This window comes from Hermetia illucens, chromosome 4 (assembly GCF_905115235.1).
Source record: "Hermetia illucens chromosome 4, iHerIll2.2.curated.20191125, whole genome shotgun sequence".
NCBI classification, from domain to species: Eukaryota; Metazoa; Arthropoda; class Insecta; order Diptera; family Stratiomyidae; genus Hermetia; species Hermetia illucens.
In genome coordinates, this window is record NC_051852.1 from 64,399,555 (window position 1) to 64,416,559 (window position 17,005).

Below are 17,005 nucleotides of genomic sequence, written 5' to 3' on the forward strand. Positions count from 1 at the left end.
AAACCCTGTAAAAACAAAATTTCTAATTTCCGAAACCCCAACAGATATCAACGAAATAATACACATAGATGTATTTACCATCAAAAAACGACTATTCTTTACCACTATAGACAAATTTTCCAAGCACCTATACGTAAAAGAAACTTCCGATAAAAACGCCATAACCTTTATTCAGTTACTACGCGAAAGAAACGCAAATTTAGGTAAACCCCTCAAAATAATTGCAGACAACGAATTCAATATGGTAAACATTAAAGAATACCTGAAATCTGAAAACATCGAAATACACTTCACTTCCCCTAAATCACATACAGGAAATTCCGACATGAATAGATGTCATAGTACCCTTCTGGAACATGTCAGAACCTTAATTAAAACAAAACCATCCTTGAACATTAGTGAACAAGTATTAAAATCAGTAGAATATTACAACAATACAATACACTCCACAATTGAAACGAAACCCTTGAATGTACAGTACGGAAATATTGAAAAATCTAAATTACTCAAAATAATAACCGATAAAAAACGAAAATGGATAAAATATCATAACAAAACTAGAGAACCTAAACCAGAAATCGAAAACGGAAAAATATATATAAAAAACTACGAAAGTGAAAGACATAAAGACAAACCCAAGTTCAGAAAAGTAAAAGTAACTCTTGACAAAAATGGTAATATCTTCGCAAACAAAACCAAACACAATAAACATCAAACTAAAATTCATCCGAGCAGAATAAAAAGAACGAAAAAATTTAATAAAACACAAATACCAGTAATAGAAAAATATAATACACATTTAACAACAGAACAAGAACAAGTAATCAAAAATACCCTAAACACAAACACAGATAATTCAATCGTAACAACCAAATTTAACTTAAATATAACCAAAAAGGACATCGATACCCTAACAAACAACAATTGGCTAAATGACCAAATAATAAATTTCTATCTAAACCTAATAGCGGAAGATAACACAAACAAACCTAATTTACCCAAAATCCATGTAATGAATACCTTCTTCTTACCAACATTAAAAACTTCAGGATACAACACAGTTAGGAGATGGACAAGAAAAATTGATATATTCATTTACAACCTCATTTTAATCCCTATACACAAAAACAATACCCATTGGACTTTAGCTATCATAGATCTAAATAATCGAATAATAAAAATATATGACTCATTGGGAGAAACAGATAATAATACCCCAAAATTACTCTGCGAATACCTAGAAAAAGAATCATTGGATAAACTAAATAAATCCTTAGACACTTCTGATTTTATTATAATAAAGAGAAAAATATTCCAAACCAAACTAACAGCAATGATTGCGGAATTTTCGCATGCACATTCGCAAAAACCATAGCTAAAAATAAATCAATAAATTTCACACAAGAGGATATCCCCATTCTCAGAAAAGGAATAATATTCGAAATAATCCAAGGAAAACTTCTTCCATAATTACAGATCCTTTCATTAAAATCAATCTTCATAATGCTGTTACTCACCATCCCATTAACTAAAGCCGAGATAACCATAGAAAAAGTAGAATCACAATCTGGAATATTATTAATAAAGAAAGACCCTGTCCAATTAATCAAAAATTATAAACGTATCTATCACAAAATTAACCTAATAGCATTAGATCAAATAATTTCAGAATTCCAACCAAATCCCCATATAACAAATACAATAGAAACAATAAAAAGTGAAACTGTTAAAATTTACTAATCTCAGACAAAAGCGAGGAATAATTAACCCCATAGGTAACATATACAAATTACTCTTTGGCCTAATTAATAACGATGACTATGAAGAAATAAGAGAACACCTTAAAATAATCGATTCTAATAACCACGCTATAATAGAAAACATGAATAAATAAATTAAAATAAATAACGTATTTCAAAATAATATAAATAAAATAACACTCAATATTAACCAATCAAATCAAATGTTAAAACAATTCTCGGAAAACGTCAATAATTCAAATAAACAAATAAACAAATTACTAATAAATATACAACTTAATCAAAACCTCGACTCAATAAAGGATGAAATTGAAAAAATAATAGACAACATTAACTCAGCGCGAACAGGACTAATGTCGCGTTCTATTTTAACAAAAGACGAAATTTCAGATCTAAAAATTTCCTTTGACGAACTTAAAGACATAACCATTAATGTATTTGCTAAACAAAACATAATTATATTTGTAATCAATATCCCTGTACTTACTCAACCAATATTATCCTACTATGTAAAACAAATACCTAATAAAAATAATGAAACCTTAAACATAAGAATAAACGGTGTAATACTATACAATGGAGAATACTATCAAACTGAAAAACTTGTAAAACAATTAAAAAATAAATTAAAATGTAATAAACTAAACTGCATAATTCCAGCTACCGTTAAACCAAATGTAATAGAAATAGAAAAAGGATTATTATATGTAACAAATATTAACGGAAAAATTATACAAAATTGTAACGAGAAAACTTACTTACTTACTTACTTATTATATTATCAGATACAAACAATGTAAAATACAAATCCTTAACAAAATATACAGTAATGAAATAAAAGAATTCCAACAAATATTAACATTAAATCCAATAACAAATCTAACGGGATACACAAAAGTAATAAGTTTTGAAAAATTAAAAATCAACGATATAGAAAACTTAAAAGAAATAAATGAAATAAAATATAACAATAAAAGAAATACAATAACATTTGGATCAATTATAATAATCATTGTCATAGTAATCATATCATACATTGCAATTCGTTTTTACAAAAGAAATAATATAAAAATAAAATTCATAAATAATAAACAAATAGAACCAGAAATAGAACTAAATAAAATAAAAATTGTTGAGGACAACAATATACTTAAGGTGGGAGGAGTTATACAGGACCTTACACCCATTAACATAAGTACACCAAGTACACTTGTACCTAACCCCAAGGTCACCTTCACCAATAATCCAGATGATGACATCAGTCCATATCATCAGTAATATAAGTACATATATAAACATCCTTAACCAATGTAAACACTAACCTAAGTTCATATGTAAACATCCCTTAAATAATGTAAACATCGATCTATTCAATATCATATGACTCATCATCTTATCTTGTCCAATATCCAATTCGTATCTTCAATACGATGAGTCATCACTATTTCATCATTTCAAACAATGGATGAATTCATTCGATCTATAAACAAACTAGATCAAATGAAGATTATCGCGTAATTAAAATATCGTATTACAAAATATGCAAAATGCACTATCAGCATTTTGCATCCTTTGTCCGGAACCCTATAAATATAGAACTCATCCCAACATTGGACAGACTTAGTTCTCAGTTCTCATTATATTGAAGTCGAGTCGGGTTATTGTAATTCAGTTCTTATAGTAATACTTAGTTCCGGGATATAGTATTAAGTAGAATACCAGTGTTATTCGAAGTTTATAATAAAGTGCTTTTAAATTCATAAAAGTGGCGTTTCGAATAATAAGTCTCGCGGAAGAGACTTTTAAAATTTATCGTTTTGAATAGCGCAAGCCCGCTATTCGTAACTCGCACGAGTTTTATGTTGAAGTTATTTAACATATAAAACAATAAAATGAAAGAAAACAACGCTTCACTATTGATGACTAACTTTAATTACACAACTATAGATTTTTATAAAAACGATGTAAACCCTTTGAAGATGATGATCTTAGGACTAAATTATCTAAAAAAATTTCCAAATATAGTCTCTGCTTAATGGAAGTTCCTTAAGTGACTTTCCCTGTTAGTACGAATATACTTTATTCTGAATTTCAACAATATATTCCAATTATTGATCTGTTTGTTTGCTCTGTGAATTTGCAATAGTGAATATGAGCTTCTTATTTGCTTATTTTATATTACCAAGTTTGTCATATCATAAGTTTTAATCTCTCCATCGATAAATATACTGAGATCAAATATATACAATATTATCCTGAATGTTTTCAACTCGTCTTTTTATCACATCTAACCGGATCGTTAGGTCAAGGAATAAGTTTTGAAATGAATGACTTTCTTCTAATCTGTGTATTTGATTATATTTTACTAAGATCCTTTCACGATCTGATTCCATTGCGTTTTTAAGAAGGTTAACGGTTATATTGAATTCGTCGCTAATTTATAGTGTGTGTGGAAACAGTAATATGTGAATCCCTGTCGCAATTAGTACCTGAAAGTTGGGATTCATTATTGGGTGAAATTATTTTCCCTTGTACTATAACTAAAATGATTCTTTGTCGGAAATAGGGTATATTCTTTTGAGAGAAAACTGTTTTATGATTTTGGATTATGTGTTCTGCATATATACAACAAAAGAGATTACACTTGTTTGTGGTGGGATCCCTTGGACGTTTTCTTTGATGAACTCTGATGTGTCGAAAGAGGTTTTTCGTTTAGCTAACGATTCGAAATTTTAATAATCAGCTAACCCTGGGAGTAGGCTTGTATTTTGGTACCCCACAGAGTTGTAGTTGTTTTTTCTTTAAAGTTGATAGTAGCCAGACACTAATAAGATTGATCAACATGGTGCGGGATCAGTATAACATCGAAGGAAAAGATACTAACTTTTCGGATCCATCTCTTAACAGCTTCATAACCGGACTGTAAAAGTCCTTCTACGAAAAATATTGCCATTATATACACTTTCTTGAAGTGTTCAGCTCTTTCATTTTCACTACGATCTGAAATTAAATTTAGGTAGAAATTAATGACATTGGCATTTAACTATCTATCGGTAATAAGTTTATTGAGATCACGTCTAGTTATGTTTAGATTGAACTTGCTTACTAAAATCTCATCTTGTGAGCTTTCGTAAATCGTCTTTTGTATAAGATTTACTTTGGATTTATATGTGGAAATTCGTCCTCTTCTGAGCTTATTTCCCTGTTGGCGTTATGTTCCTTCGAATGGTTGTTAAACCTTAAAGGTCTCTTAATATTACATTCTGAAGTTTATTTCTTATAAACTTTGGTTCTTCCTTATGTCTAAGAAATTTGTAATTTTTTATGAAACCTTCTCTCTAGTTTCTGTATAGTCTTCTCTTTCTTTGTTTATTTCATTTATTACTCCTTGCTTTAGTTTTCTAATCTTTTGGTATATAATTTAATGCTCTTGGACTCCTAGAGGGGTAGATTTTAGTGTCAAATGCTATGTACAATTATCGTATTTTACAGCGTCTGGATACGTATGGGTAATCTTTCTTCCAGGTTTAGGACCCTTATACGTTCACCAATTGTCCCATGGAAACACTCAATATCGGTGTTTCCAGCATGGCTATTAGGTTTTGTGAAATTTTAATATATTCTTCTTTCAGAAAGTTCTTTATATTGATTGCAATAAATTCATTACCAAAAACAATTTGTTTGATTTTGCCTTTAATAGGTAAATATTGTTTTATTCTTTCTGGAAGTGTTATGCTATTTCTATCTTCTAAGTAGAAGGTAATTACATGCTTAGAAAATCGGTCAATGAAATTGACAAATGTATGAAGTAGAGGGCGATGTGCACAATTTCGTTAACTGTTGAGGGTGTTTCTTAATCATGGGATTTCTGTCGTGCTTGGCTCCTGCACAGATATCACAATTATTAATAATTTGATGTACGGCTCCTTTCAGCTTTGGGTGGTAAAATTTGACCTGTCTCATTCTTGTGGAATATGGAAATTTGTATATTCAGTTCCTCTGAAAATGTACATTTGACAAATTTTGTTATCTTGTTATCTTGATATCTCTAAATAGATTAATTACATATGATTTGCTGTAGTTTGTTGTATTCATGATCGTTGAGATACGAGTCAATGGCTATTTTCCCTTTACTATTGTATCGCCTTAATATAGCGTTGACGTTACCATTCTTTAGATCCGATTTATCCGCCAATATCCTTCTATTCCTAAATGGATATTCCATTTCAGTCTCTTTAGACCCCTTTAGGATAATTTGAGTTTTGAATCGATTAACAACTATCTCTAAATAAAAATAAAACTAGGTAGCTTGCTCCTACTACAATATATTTTAATAGTTAGTAAATACGTATTTCGAAAGCTACTTACTTTCTTCCTCAGTACTTAAGCTACTAAATCATTGGGAAGTTTTTCCTGAATTTTTAAATAAAATAAATTAAAAGTCTGTAGGGACAGATTATAAAAAGTTGCTTAAAAGCTAAAGATGCGTATGTGGGTACAGATTCTAAGAGGTAAAGAAAAAAACTTAAAAAGGTCCACATGCAGGTAGGGATAATATAATAACTTTTAGAATTCATGGCCATCAATTATCAATAGTTAGTGGGTGGTGCGGTCCCTGTGTTTGTCAGCGAGTTTTTTGATTAGCCTTGATGCACAATTCCCTCCATCTGTGTTCATCAATTTTGCCGCATCCTTTCGCAATATTTCCAAGCTTTCCCATGCGTCCAAGGTGTGTGGCTTATTCACTTGTCGTACCAGCTCCCTCGTCACAGAATGCCCCTCCTCTATGACGTGCATCGCAACCGAAGAACGCACCGTGTTGGCTCCTCGTCTTTCTCCCCTCTCTACTTCCTTTAGGTGTTCTTGGAACCTAGTAGTGATGAGGCGTTTTGTCTGGCCAATGTAGACCATCTCGCAGTCATTGCAGCTGATCTTGTAGATCCCACTTTTTTCCTCTTCCGTTAATGGGTCCTTTTCGCTCCCTAATTGTTTTTTAAGGGTTGCGTCTCTGCTTGATCCGACCACTTTTATATTATATTTCCCTAGGAGAGATAGAGATAGGAGAACTATTTTAACTATCTCTAAAATTTCTATATGATCATTAAGATTCTCCACTCGAGAGTGAATCGTTTGCATTTCCAATGATTTATTATCCAAGGCATTTATTTCATTTTTAGCTTCATTGGTTTTCTCTATTTGATATGTTTCTTGTCGACAAGGGCTCAAATTCTCAGTCTCTATTAAGTTAATCTCATTTGTTTGAACATTTATTCTGCTTAGAAAGTCTGCTATTTTATTGTGTTTCCTTTTAATATATTCTATTTTCATGTCGTGTTCTCCAAGAGATATTAACCCCGGTCCTATCGAGAAATGGGCCTGGGGTTGTTAACGCATGGGCGGTGTCAGGACGTAAGCAAGTCAGTCCGAGCGAAACAAATACGTGTGTGCACGCTAAATGTTGGCACCGTAACAGGAAAGATCGAGGAACTCGCAAGAGACCTTCGGAAAAGGCACATTATTATCTGTGCTCTGCAAGAAACTGAATTGTCTGGTGCCAAAAGCTGCGACATAGAACGCGAACGCGGTAAAAATGGCTATAAACTTTTCTATTTTGGTAGCCCACACAATCAATACGGTGTTGGCATTGCCATCTCAGAGGGTTTCCGTGATGCCATTAAAGAAGTCAAACGATTTGATGACCAGCTGCTGAAACTCACCATTCTCAGCTGATCACACTATCCACTTTTTCACCGCATACGCACCACAGACAGGTCGACCTGGTGCCATGAAAGATGCCTTCTGGCAACTTCTCGATGAAAAGGCCGATAACGTGCCTGTTGATGTCTATATCATTATTGCCCGTGACCTTAATGTGGGTGAAAAGGCAGACGGAAACAGGTGCCATAGGGGAAAGGGGTTTGGAGCCGGCAAAGAAGGATGGCGAGCGTGTAATCGATTCTGCAAACACCCATGACCTCGTACCTATGAATACATGGTTCATCAAACGATTGTCTCATCTTCCTACATTTTATAATAAGAACAGTAAAACGCAAATCCACTGTACTCTAATAAGACGCCGACATTTCACCTTCATTCCCTATGAGACCATCGCAACTCAACATCGGCCGTTGATTGCCGTACTACGAATTAAGCCGCCGATAAAACGGGGTGAGGAACGCACTGGCCCGCGGTGCATTATATGGTGGCGATTTCGTGAGAAGAAAGAAGAAATGATCTCACTTTCGCGATTACCAACTATTACGAATAATGAAAAATCGTGGAATAAAATGAAAACGATCCACAAAGTGGCATCTGCAACTCTCGCGGTCACCAAGCCAAGTAAGCGGTACATCAACCGAGATACTTGACTTTGGAATGATTATGTTGGAATGAAGGTCCATGGAAAGAAACCGTCCGCCCGCAAGTTTCTCGACGATAAAACGGTCGTCAATTGGCAAATTTATAAGAATACCAACTGGGAAGCTAAGAAAGCGATCGCTGTCATCCAAGCGGACCATTACAAAATTCTTTACGATAAACTGGACGCCCGAGATAGCGAGAGAGATCTGCATCGACTTACCAAAAGCCGAAACGAACGCACACAGGGTATCGAACACTTGCGTTAATAACAAGAATGTTATTGTGCTTACCAACCCCCAGCAACGAATAAATGACGAGAATATGTGGAGCAGATTTCAACTGAAGAATTTGTTCATCCTCCACTTCCACAATCATTGCCGACATTTGTCAGCGTAACTAAAGTCGAGGAAGCAATAAAATGAATGAAAGGGGAAGGGGCAACAGGACTTGACGACATCGCATCTGAGCTCTGGAAAGTGAAAAGCTGGAAGCCAACACTGTGGCCCAGTGAATTCTTTAATCGGGTTATTCAAGAAGGTAGAACATTATTTGACCGGCAAAAAAGTACCCCAGTTCCAATATGGAAAAACAAAGGTAGTCCAACACAGTGTTCAAATTATCGTCCAATCCGGTTTCCGGTTTCCATTCCATGAAGATTTTTTAACGCTTTCTTGACAACCGTATCAAGCCAGATTTGTCAAGAATTGTGGTAATTCTGACGCAATACATGCTGCGCGGTTAGTCATGGAGAAACACCGTCAGAAACGTCGCCATCTTTACATTGCATCCGAACGAAAAGCAAAGTTCGAAGTGTGGCGGGTGTATCAAAAGCGCTTCGTGTCTCTGTTGATGTTCATCAGGGAAGCGCCCTATTCCTGAAGCGTGTAATCGGTGTCCCGGCTGGTGAAGGTTTTTATCTGGCTGAACCAATTCAAAATTTGGTCGGGCTTAAGCTCGAAATTCCTTAAAGGGTTTTGTTGATAGATAATCTCCTGTTGTTAATGCATTAGCTATCCCTGTTGCTTAAGCTGACTCCTCAGTGACTCTATATCCTGCTGGTACTAGGGTTGAAGATCCATCAAGGCTTGTCTCAAAATATCACTTTCGACATTCACCATATCTCCGTCAGTTAATTTTCTATTTAGATAAAACAAGTCGGGAAACCGGAAGCTCAGCGCTTCAGGTATGAAAGGTTTTGTGTATTTCCTTTATAAAGAGATTTGAGTGTGCATTTGTGTCATTAGCATGTAGTACGTAAAATATGCATATATTATGTGAAAATTTCCACTTTCAAGTAATATTTACATTCATAGTCTTGAATTTGCAGAGAAGCGACAGTTTTGATCTAGTATAACTTTGTTAGTAATAGTGTGATTTTCACCAAATTTGGCAGGATTATGCCCTATGCTGTAGCCTATATTTCGTGATTCTAGAGTGAACTTAAAGGGGTTTTCCTGTCAATTACTACAAAATCTAGTAATATACTATTATTAACTTTATTTTAACAGGTATCGGTATGGAAGGTATTTCGGAGCCTAGGCACCATATAGTGGCAGCCTCTTAATTTTTTGTCAGATTTTTCGGTTGGGTAGTTTCTGAAAATAGGTTCGTTAAAAAAATGACCACTTTCAACCCCCTGCACTCCCCACCTTTTTCAACAAATGTCAAAATAAAGACCGGTTTCGAAAAGTACTAGCCGAGTCCTTTAATTTGATACCCCACATGATTATATTTGATGAAAAAAAAATGTACACCCCCCTTTTGCGTGTATGGGAACCCCCCCCCCCCCTTAAATTCGACGTAAACGGATGTAACTCACTATATGCGTGAGCGTTTACATTTTCCACCTTTCTAACAAATTTGGTGCCAATCGCTATAACCGTCTCCGAGAAAAATGCGTGTGACGGACCGACAGACAGACAGACAGTAAACCGATTTTAATTTCAATATAGTGATCCATTTGATGGAATTTAATGGTGCACAAAGTTGCCCAATTAAATTTGTCACTTGGTTTGTTCACTTCCTCACTTGAATGGAGCAATAATGGATAAACTTATGTTTTTTAATTCACAATTTGTTTTAGTATAGTATACATAGCACTTTCCTTCAGAGAAGGGTCCCACTGCCTGTGCCAATTTTATGCGAAATTTATTTACTCTATAAAACAAGTCGGGAAACCGGAAGCTTGACGCTCAGGTATAAAAAGTTTCTTGTTATATATCCGCGATCGATATGTATTCGCACCGATCGTGGAAAAACCGCGAGTGATGCGTTTTCGATGGTCTGTTCACGTAATTTGCGCTAACAAGGATTCACTTACCAATATTGTTCTAAACATCAAAGTCAATGGTAAGCAACCAAAAGGCCGCCCGGAACAACGGTAGCATGATACGCTGGATGGGGATTTGAAAGCCTGGCTATTACCTCCAGATCAGGCATTTGATAAAATTAAATGCCGAAACCAATCATGATGAATCAACCCCGCTTGTGAACGGGACAAAGGCTGAAGAAAAACAAGAAGATGTTAAGAGCGACGAGTGCATGACAGCTCCATGCCACATAGCTAAAAATACCGTTCCGTTTAAATAAATCAATTGATAGAAAGCCCTGTATTGATAATAGTCAACCTCATACGCTTCACACTCTGAGTTTAATATCATTAGCAAATACAAAGAATTGAATCTATATCAGATATGAACAAGTCGGAATACCGGAAGCTCGCGCTTCGGGTATAAAGGTTTTGTGTTCGTCTTATGTAAGAATCTTCAACGCACATTTTTCTATCCGTTTATAACCACAAATCTAACTTATTCCTTCATATTTTTCCAAACTACAAAACATACGTACATATTACAGCCATAGATATTATACTCACCCTAAACAAACAAATTGCCTATTTCCGAATACTGTACATTCATATGCACGTATATAAACTCGTACCCATATTTCTGATTGACTTCGTGCACAAAAGCATACATATGTACATATATAGTATGCATATTAAATAGAGTAATGTACAAATATATCTATCTGAATTAGACACTACCCGCAAACTTCATTATATATATATATTATATACCTACATACACACACGTCTGTTTGGAGTAATTGGTATTTATATACAAATGACTAAAAAACTAAAACAAAATAATTCTTTCCGATCCAATTCATAAGAACTCACTCCGTTATGGTATTGACGAATTGATATTTGATGATGTCGTCATACAGGTTGTGGTATGCACGAAATTCACAAAAAAATAACAGTTTCACCCACTATAACTTTGTTAATAATAGTGGGATTTTTTTGAAACTTAACAAAATTGTGCATTATGTTCTTCGTTACACCCATGCCAGATCTTGTACTTCTGGGATGAATATAAGGGGGGTTGCCAAGTAAATTTCCTAAATGTGTAAGTATATCGTTATTAACTTAATTTTTGCAAATATCGGAACCGAATGTATTTTGGGGCGTAGATTTCGTAGAGATGCATCACTGTAATTTTTTCCAGATTTTTCGGTTCGGTCAGTTCTGAGAACGAGACCTGTTACAGACTTGATGGGTCATATTTTGAGCCCTATAAGAGGGAAATGGATATCGCAATAACCGCAGTCAACAGAGAACCTGGAGATGAAGCATCAACAAATGATCTCCACAATCACCTCAAGAACGTTATCATGGATACGGCCACAAACATACTTGGCCCCAGCCACAAAAGGAATCGGAACGGCTGGTTTTACGATAAATGTAAGCTAGTAACGGAAAGGAAGAATGCCGCATACCGAGTAATGTTGCATTCTCAAAGAGGGGGGCATGCCCAGGGACTTATCACGAACTCCGTCGAGTGGAGGAACGACTTCACAGATGGAAAAAGGAAGCCTGGGAGAACCAACAAGTCGGTGAACTAGAAAAGTACAGCGAGCAACCGCACCAGGTGCGGAAGTTTTACCAATAAGTCAGCAGGATGAAGCCTTATACACCTCAATGCTTATTGTGCCGAGACGAAGAATGGACATATTAGAGCGATGGGTTGAGTACTTTGATGAGCTACTGAACAACCAGAACATCGGCGAGTTGGAGGTCCCGCCAACTGAACACGATGGATAAGTACTGCCACGACCAAGTTTAGGAGAAACAGTCCGTAGAATTTATTGGCTAAAAAATCATAATTCGCCAGGAGCCGATGGAATTACAGTCGAATTGGTTAAATATGGAGGCGACCAGTTACACCAAATGGTTCATCAACCTGTGCTCAAGGTATGGGATAGCGAACCAATGCACGACGATTGGCAACGAGGCATTATTTACCTCATACATAAAAAGGGAGATTTCACACAGTGTAGCAATTATAGAGGTATTACGTTGCTGAGTATCATCTATAAGATATTCTCCGCTATCTTGCTAGGCCGGATAGCCCCATACGATCAGAACATCATTGGCCCATACCAAAGAAGCTTCACTCCAGGCAAATCAGCAACTGATCAGATTTTCTCTTTACGGCAATCGATGGAAAAATTGTTGGAATATGGACAACAGTTGCACCATCTTTAAAGTCGCCTATTATAGCATAGTCAGCGTAAAACTGTACACGGCCATGAGAGAATTCGGTATCGACGAAATTAATAAGACTATTTAGGCTAACCCTGACCAATGTGCGAGGCCTGATAAAAGCAGCAGGATCACTCTCAAGACCATTCGACATCAACAACGGTCTACGACAAGGGGATGCCCTATCATGCATCCTCTTTAACCTGGCCCTCGAGAAAGTGATCCATGATGCTGAGGTAAATGCAAGAGGTACGATCCTCTTCAAGTCCACCCAACTACTGGCCTATGCTGACGATATCGACATCATGGGAAGAACCACCCGAGACGTACAAACTGCCTTCATCCAGATCGAGCAGGCGGCGCGAGATCTTGGGCTCCACATCAATGAAGGCAAAACAAAATATATGGTGGTAACATCAGCACCGAAGACGAATCAACCAACAACATCAAACCGCACTGGTCAAACACGAAGATGAATAAGGATAGGAGAATACAACTTTGAGACCGTTGATAATTTCTCCTACCTACTTGGGTCGCAGATCACAACCGATAACAGCTACGATGATGAAATCCGCGCACGGTTATTGTCAGCCAACAGAGCCTACTTTAGCTTACAAAAACTATTGCGCTCGAAACGTCTCACCATAGGGTTAAAAGCTCTTACTGTACAAGACAATGATTTTGCCAGTCCTCACGTATTCCTCGTAGACTTGCGTTTTTAGCAAGAAGAATTGCGAACTCTTGGCCGCGCTCGAGAGAGGTATCCTCCGAAGAATTTTTGGTCCCCTACATGAGGATGGACGATTGCGTAGCCTACATAACGACGAAATCTATGAGCGATATCATGACCGTCCGGTTGTGGATAAAATCCGACTCAATCGGTTACGATGGGCGGGGCACTTAATCCGTATGGATGAGGATGATCCCACCCGGAAAGTCTATAAGGGAATATCTATGGTAGAAAAAGAAGACGAGGCAGACCCTGCCTAAGATGGAGCGGCGTTGGCCAAGACACCAGACAGCTTTAAGGGATATCGAATTGGTGGACGTCGTCGGAAAACTGGGACAGCAAAAAAAAAAATCTAAAAAGCAAGAAAACGGTCCTCCTGTTTTCTCCAGCACCGCTCCATTTTCCGCTACATTGCCTTCCACTCTCTCTAGTCAATGTTGCGGGAACATGCGCATGCGCCCGCGGATGCGGCAAATCATTCGCCCCTGGTCAAGATCAATTCGCCCGAATGCATTGAATACTGTGCAATCTGCGGGAACATTAGGGCAATTGCACACTATTAAATGCATTGTTTAAGCAAATTAATTAAGAAAGAGCCGAATGAGATTCCGCTCCCGTCGCGCAGCCGTGGTCACTACAGGGAAGCTGGGTTTTCGAGACCCGCTCGAGGAAAGACAGCTGAGGACCAGTGAGGCCATCACTGCTGATAGCGGCTAAGTGTTGGCGTACTTACGAGGAAAGGCAGCCCGAGATCCAAACCTGAGTTAGGCCTAAAGGTCCTTCGCGTGAGCGACGCCCAGTTTTCGACCCTCCATGCCTCCAGCTCGTATTGAACTGTTCCGACTCGACCGATGACCTTCGCCTTCACGAACTTCTGCTCCAATTTGGCATTGTACCGCTTTGCTGCACTGCTTAAGTTGAAGAGCCGCTTATACACGACATCTACGACCTGTAATTCAGGAGCTCGGGATCGCAAGTTGTAACCCCTTTCCTGTGTCTCTCTTGCTTGGAGGATGCTCTCAGAATAGCAAGTTTATCCTGAGAACAGACCTCCAAGGTCGCATCAGGCAAGGCGTTCAGGCATCGTAACAGGGCGTAAGTACCCCCATGGGTGACCATGCTTTGCCCAAAAACGACGTAATAGGCTGAAGTCCCTATTGAGACGAGTTTCGCTGAACGCAAGGCACAGTTGATGGATGACACCTTGTTATCTCAATCTCTTTGATCAGGACCGATATAAGCGCGTATAGCAGGCAACAGTGAGCGATTTACTCGCTCCGAGGCGTTTGCCTGCGGGGAGTATAAAGCGGTGTAAATGTCTTGAATGCCATACTAGTTCAGAAGATCGTTGAAAGCCACGGATTCGAACTGTACCCCATTATCAGACGTGATCGACTCAGGGATTCCAAACACATGAAAGATTCTCTTCTCCAAGTATTCAGTCAGCGCGTTGGCGGTAAACCGTTTAATCGGCTCCACAAATGAAAACTTCGAGAGAGAATCGAGAACGACTATTGCTCCGATATTTCCGGCGCGAGATCTGGGGTATGGGCCGATCAAATCGATATACAAACGTTGAAATACCCGATCGGAGATGAGCGCTTTTCCCATTAGAGGTCGGAGCGTTTGGTTGGGAGCTTTTGACGTCTTGCACGTTTCACAATTGCGGATATAGTCCTTGACCTGAGAAACCATTTTAGGCCAATAAAACCACAACCGCAGTCTACCCAAGGTTTTACCAACCCCCGATGCGCACTCAAAGGATTATCATGGGCACGGGTGATCACCTCCATCGTCAGCTCCTCCGGAACCCAAAGCTTCCAAGCCTGTTGTTCCTGTAGCTCATCTCCTGAAGCATGATTGGTTCGCCTGTATACCAATCCATCGTACACCTGCAGATCAAGGAGTTTGTTGGAATTATCCCTAACACGCTCTCTCAGTTGCAAATAGTCCGCAGACCGAAAATGTGGTGAATCAAAATCCACGTCTGCGTTGTTCCCACTTCTCTCCAAAGCATCCACCTCCGCTGGTGAATACATTCGAGATAGAGAATCCGGAACCAGATATTGTGATCCCTTTCTGTGTTTAATGATGAACGAGAATGCTTGAAACTTGAATGCCCATCTGGTTCATCAGCCATTTGAGCGAAGCGTGGTCAGTTACCACTTCGAATGTGGTGCCTTCAACATACGCTCGGAATTTGCGCACTGCCTCCACCGCTGCCAGACATTCCTGCTCAGTGACAGTGTAGTTTCGCTGAGGCTGTGTAAGCTTCTTCGACATATACGCTATAGGAACTTCACGTCCCTCCTCTGTCTTCTACATCAGCACCGCTCCTATACCATGTTGACTTGTGTCACAGTGTATGGCGAAAGGCTTGGAGAAGTCGGGGCTGTGCAGAACTGGAGCCGAGGAGAGACTCGTTTTCAGAGCGTCGAAGGCCGAGATAGCTTCGTCAGACCAGCAAAACTGACACTTCTTCTGAAGCATGTCTGTCAACGGTGCAGTCAGCGAAGCGTAACTTGGCACAAATCGCTGATACCACCCACACATCCCAAGAGACCGCCGCAGTTGCTTGACGGTTTCCGGCCGCGGAAAATCTTTGATGGCGTATACCTTGTCGGGATCGGTACAAATTGTCCCGTTACCGATGATGCGCCCCAAGTATCGAACTTTTTTCATGATAAACTTGCTCTTCCGGATGTTCAACGTCAAGCCAGCGCGTCTCATACAGAGAGCCACTTCGCTTAAGAGCAGCAGGTGCTGGTCGAAGGTCTCTGTAATAAGCAGCAAGTCATCTAAATATACAAAGACTTGATGACGTAAGTGAGCAGGGATGACCTTATCCATCAGTCACTGCATGGTTTGAGGTGCAAACGGCATGGTCACCAACTGATAAAGTGGCGGACCTGGGACAGTGAAGGCAGTCTTATCCTTAAACGCCTCATCCAGAGTAATTTGCCAGAACGCATCCTTCAGATCAAGAATCGTAATGAATCTAGCCTTCGCAAGACAACTGAAGATCCCTCGATGAGAGGTAAAGGATAAGCGTCCTTCACTGTTACACTATTCACTTTACGTGCATCAAGACAAAATCGCACTTTAACAGGTTTCACCACAAGGGTAGCTGGCGAAGACCAGGCGCTTTGCGATTCTTCGATGACTCCCAAAGCCAGCATCCTATCAATCTCTTCGTAGAGGAGCTTTTTGATGGCGGGAGAGACTGAGAAGTGTCTCTGTTTAATCGGTTTATTACTGCCGACATCAATGACGTGTGTCGTTAGACTTGTACGTCCTAAGCCCTCCGACTCGAAAGATGGAAAACTGCAAATGACAGCCTCGAACCTTGCTCGCTGGTGTGTCGTCAACTGGTGTTGATTGACGTTCTCAACATTTTCGATTGAACAAATGGAAGGTACAAATAAGTCCTGTGCGAGACCAAACTTGCGCACAAAATCAGCTCCAAGGTAAATATTTTGCGTTAACGACGGAATAGGGAGGAACGGCATCGATTCCGTCCGATCACGAAACATGGTGTCAGCCGACACTCTGCCTACTGTCGAGTGGCTAGTCCCGTCAGCTGTCCTGAGATCGATGCGTAATCTCTCC

At 38.6% G+C, this 17,005-nt stretch overlaps 1 protein-coding gene and 1 long non-coding RNA gene across 2 annotated transcripts in view; one reads left to right on the plus strand and one right to left on the minus strand.

Annotated features, from left to right (window-relative positions):
* The window catches only part of LOC119655302 (oxysterol-binding protein 1-like), a 358,882-nt gene that overhangs the window by 329,224 nt on the left and 12,653 nt on the right, over positions 1-17,005 (plus strand). The window lies entirely within an intron of this gene.
* Positions 2,746-6,159, minus strand: LOC119655303. The gene is made up of 2 exons (XR_005249900.1): positions 4,867-6,159; positions 2,746-4,760 (listed from the first exon to the last, which is right to left on the minus strand). It is a non-coding gene; the product is annotated as an uncharacterized LOC119655303 (long non-coding RNA).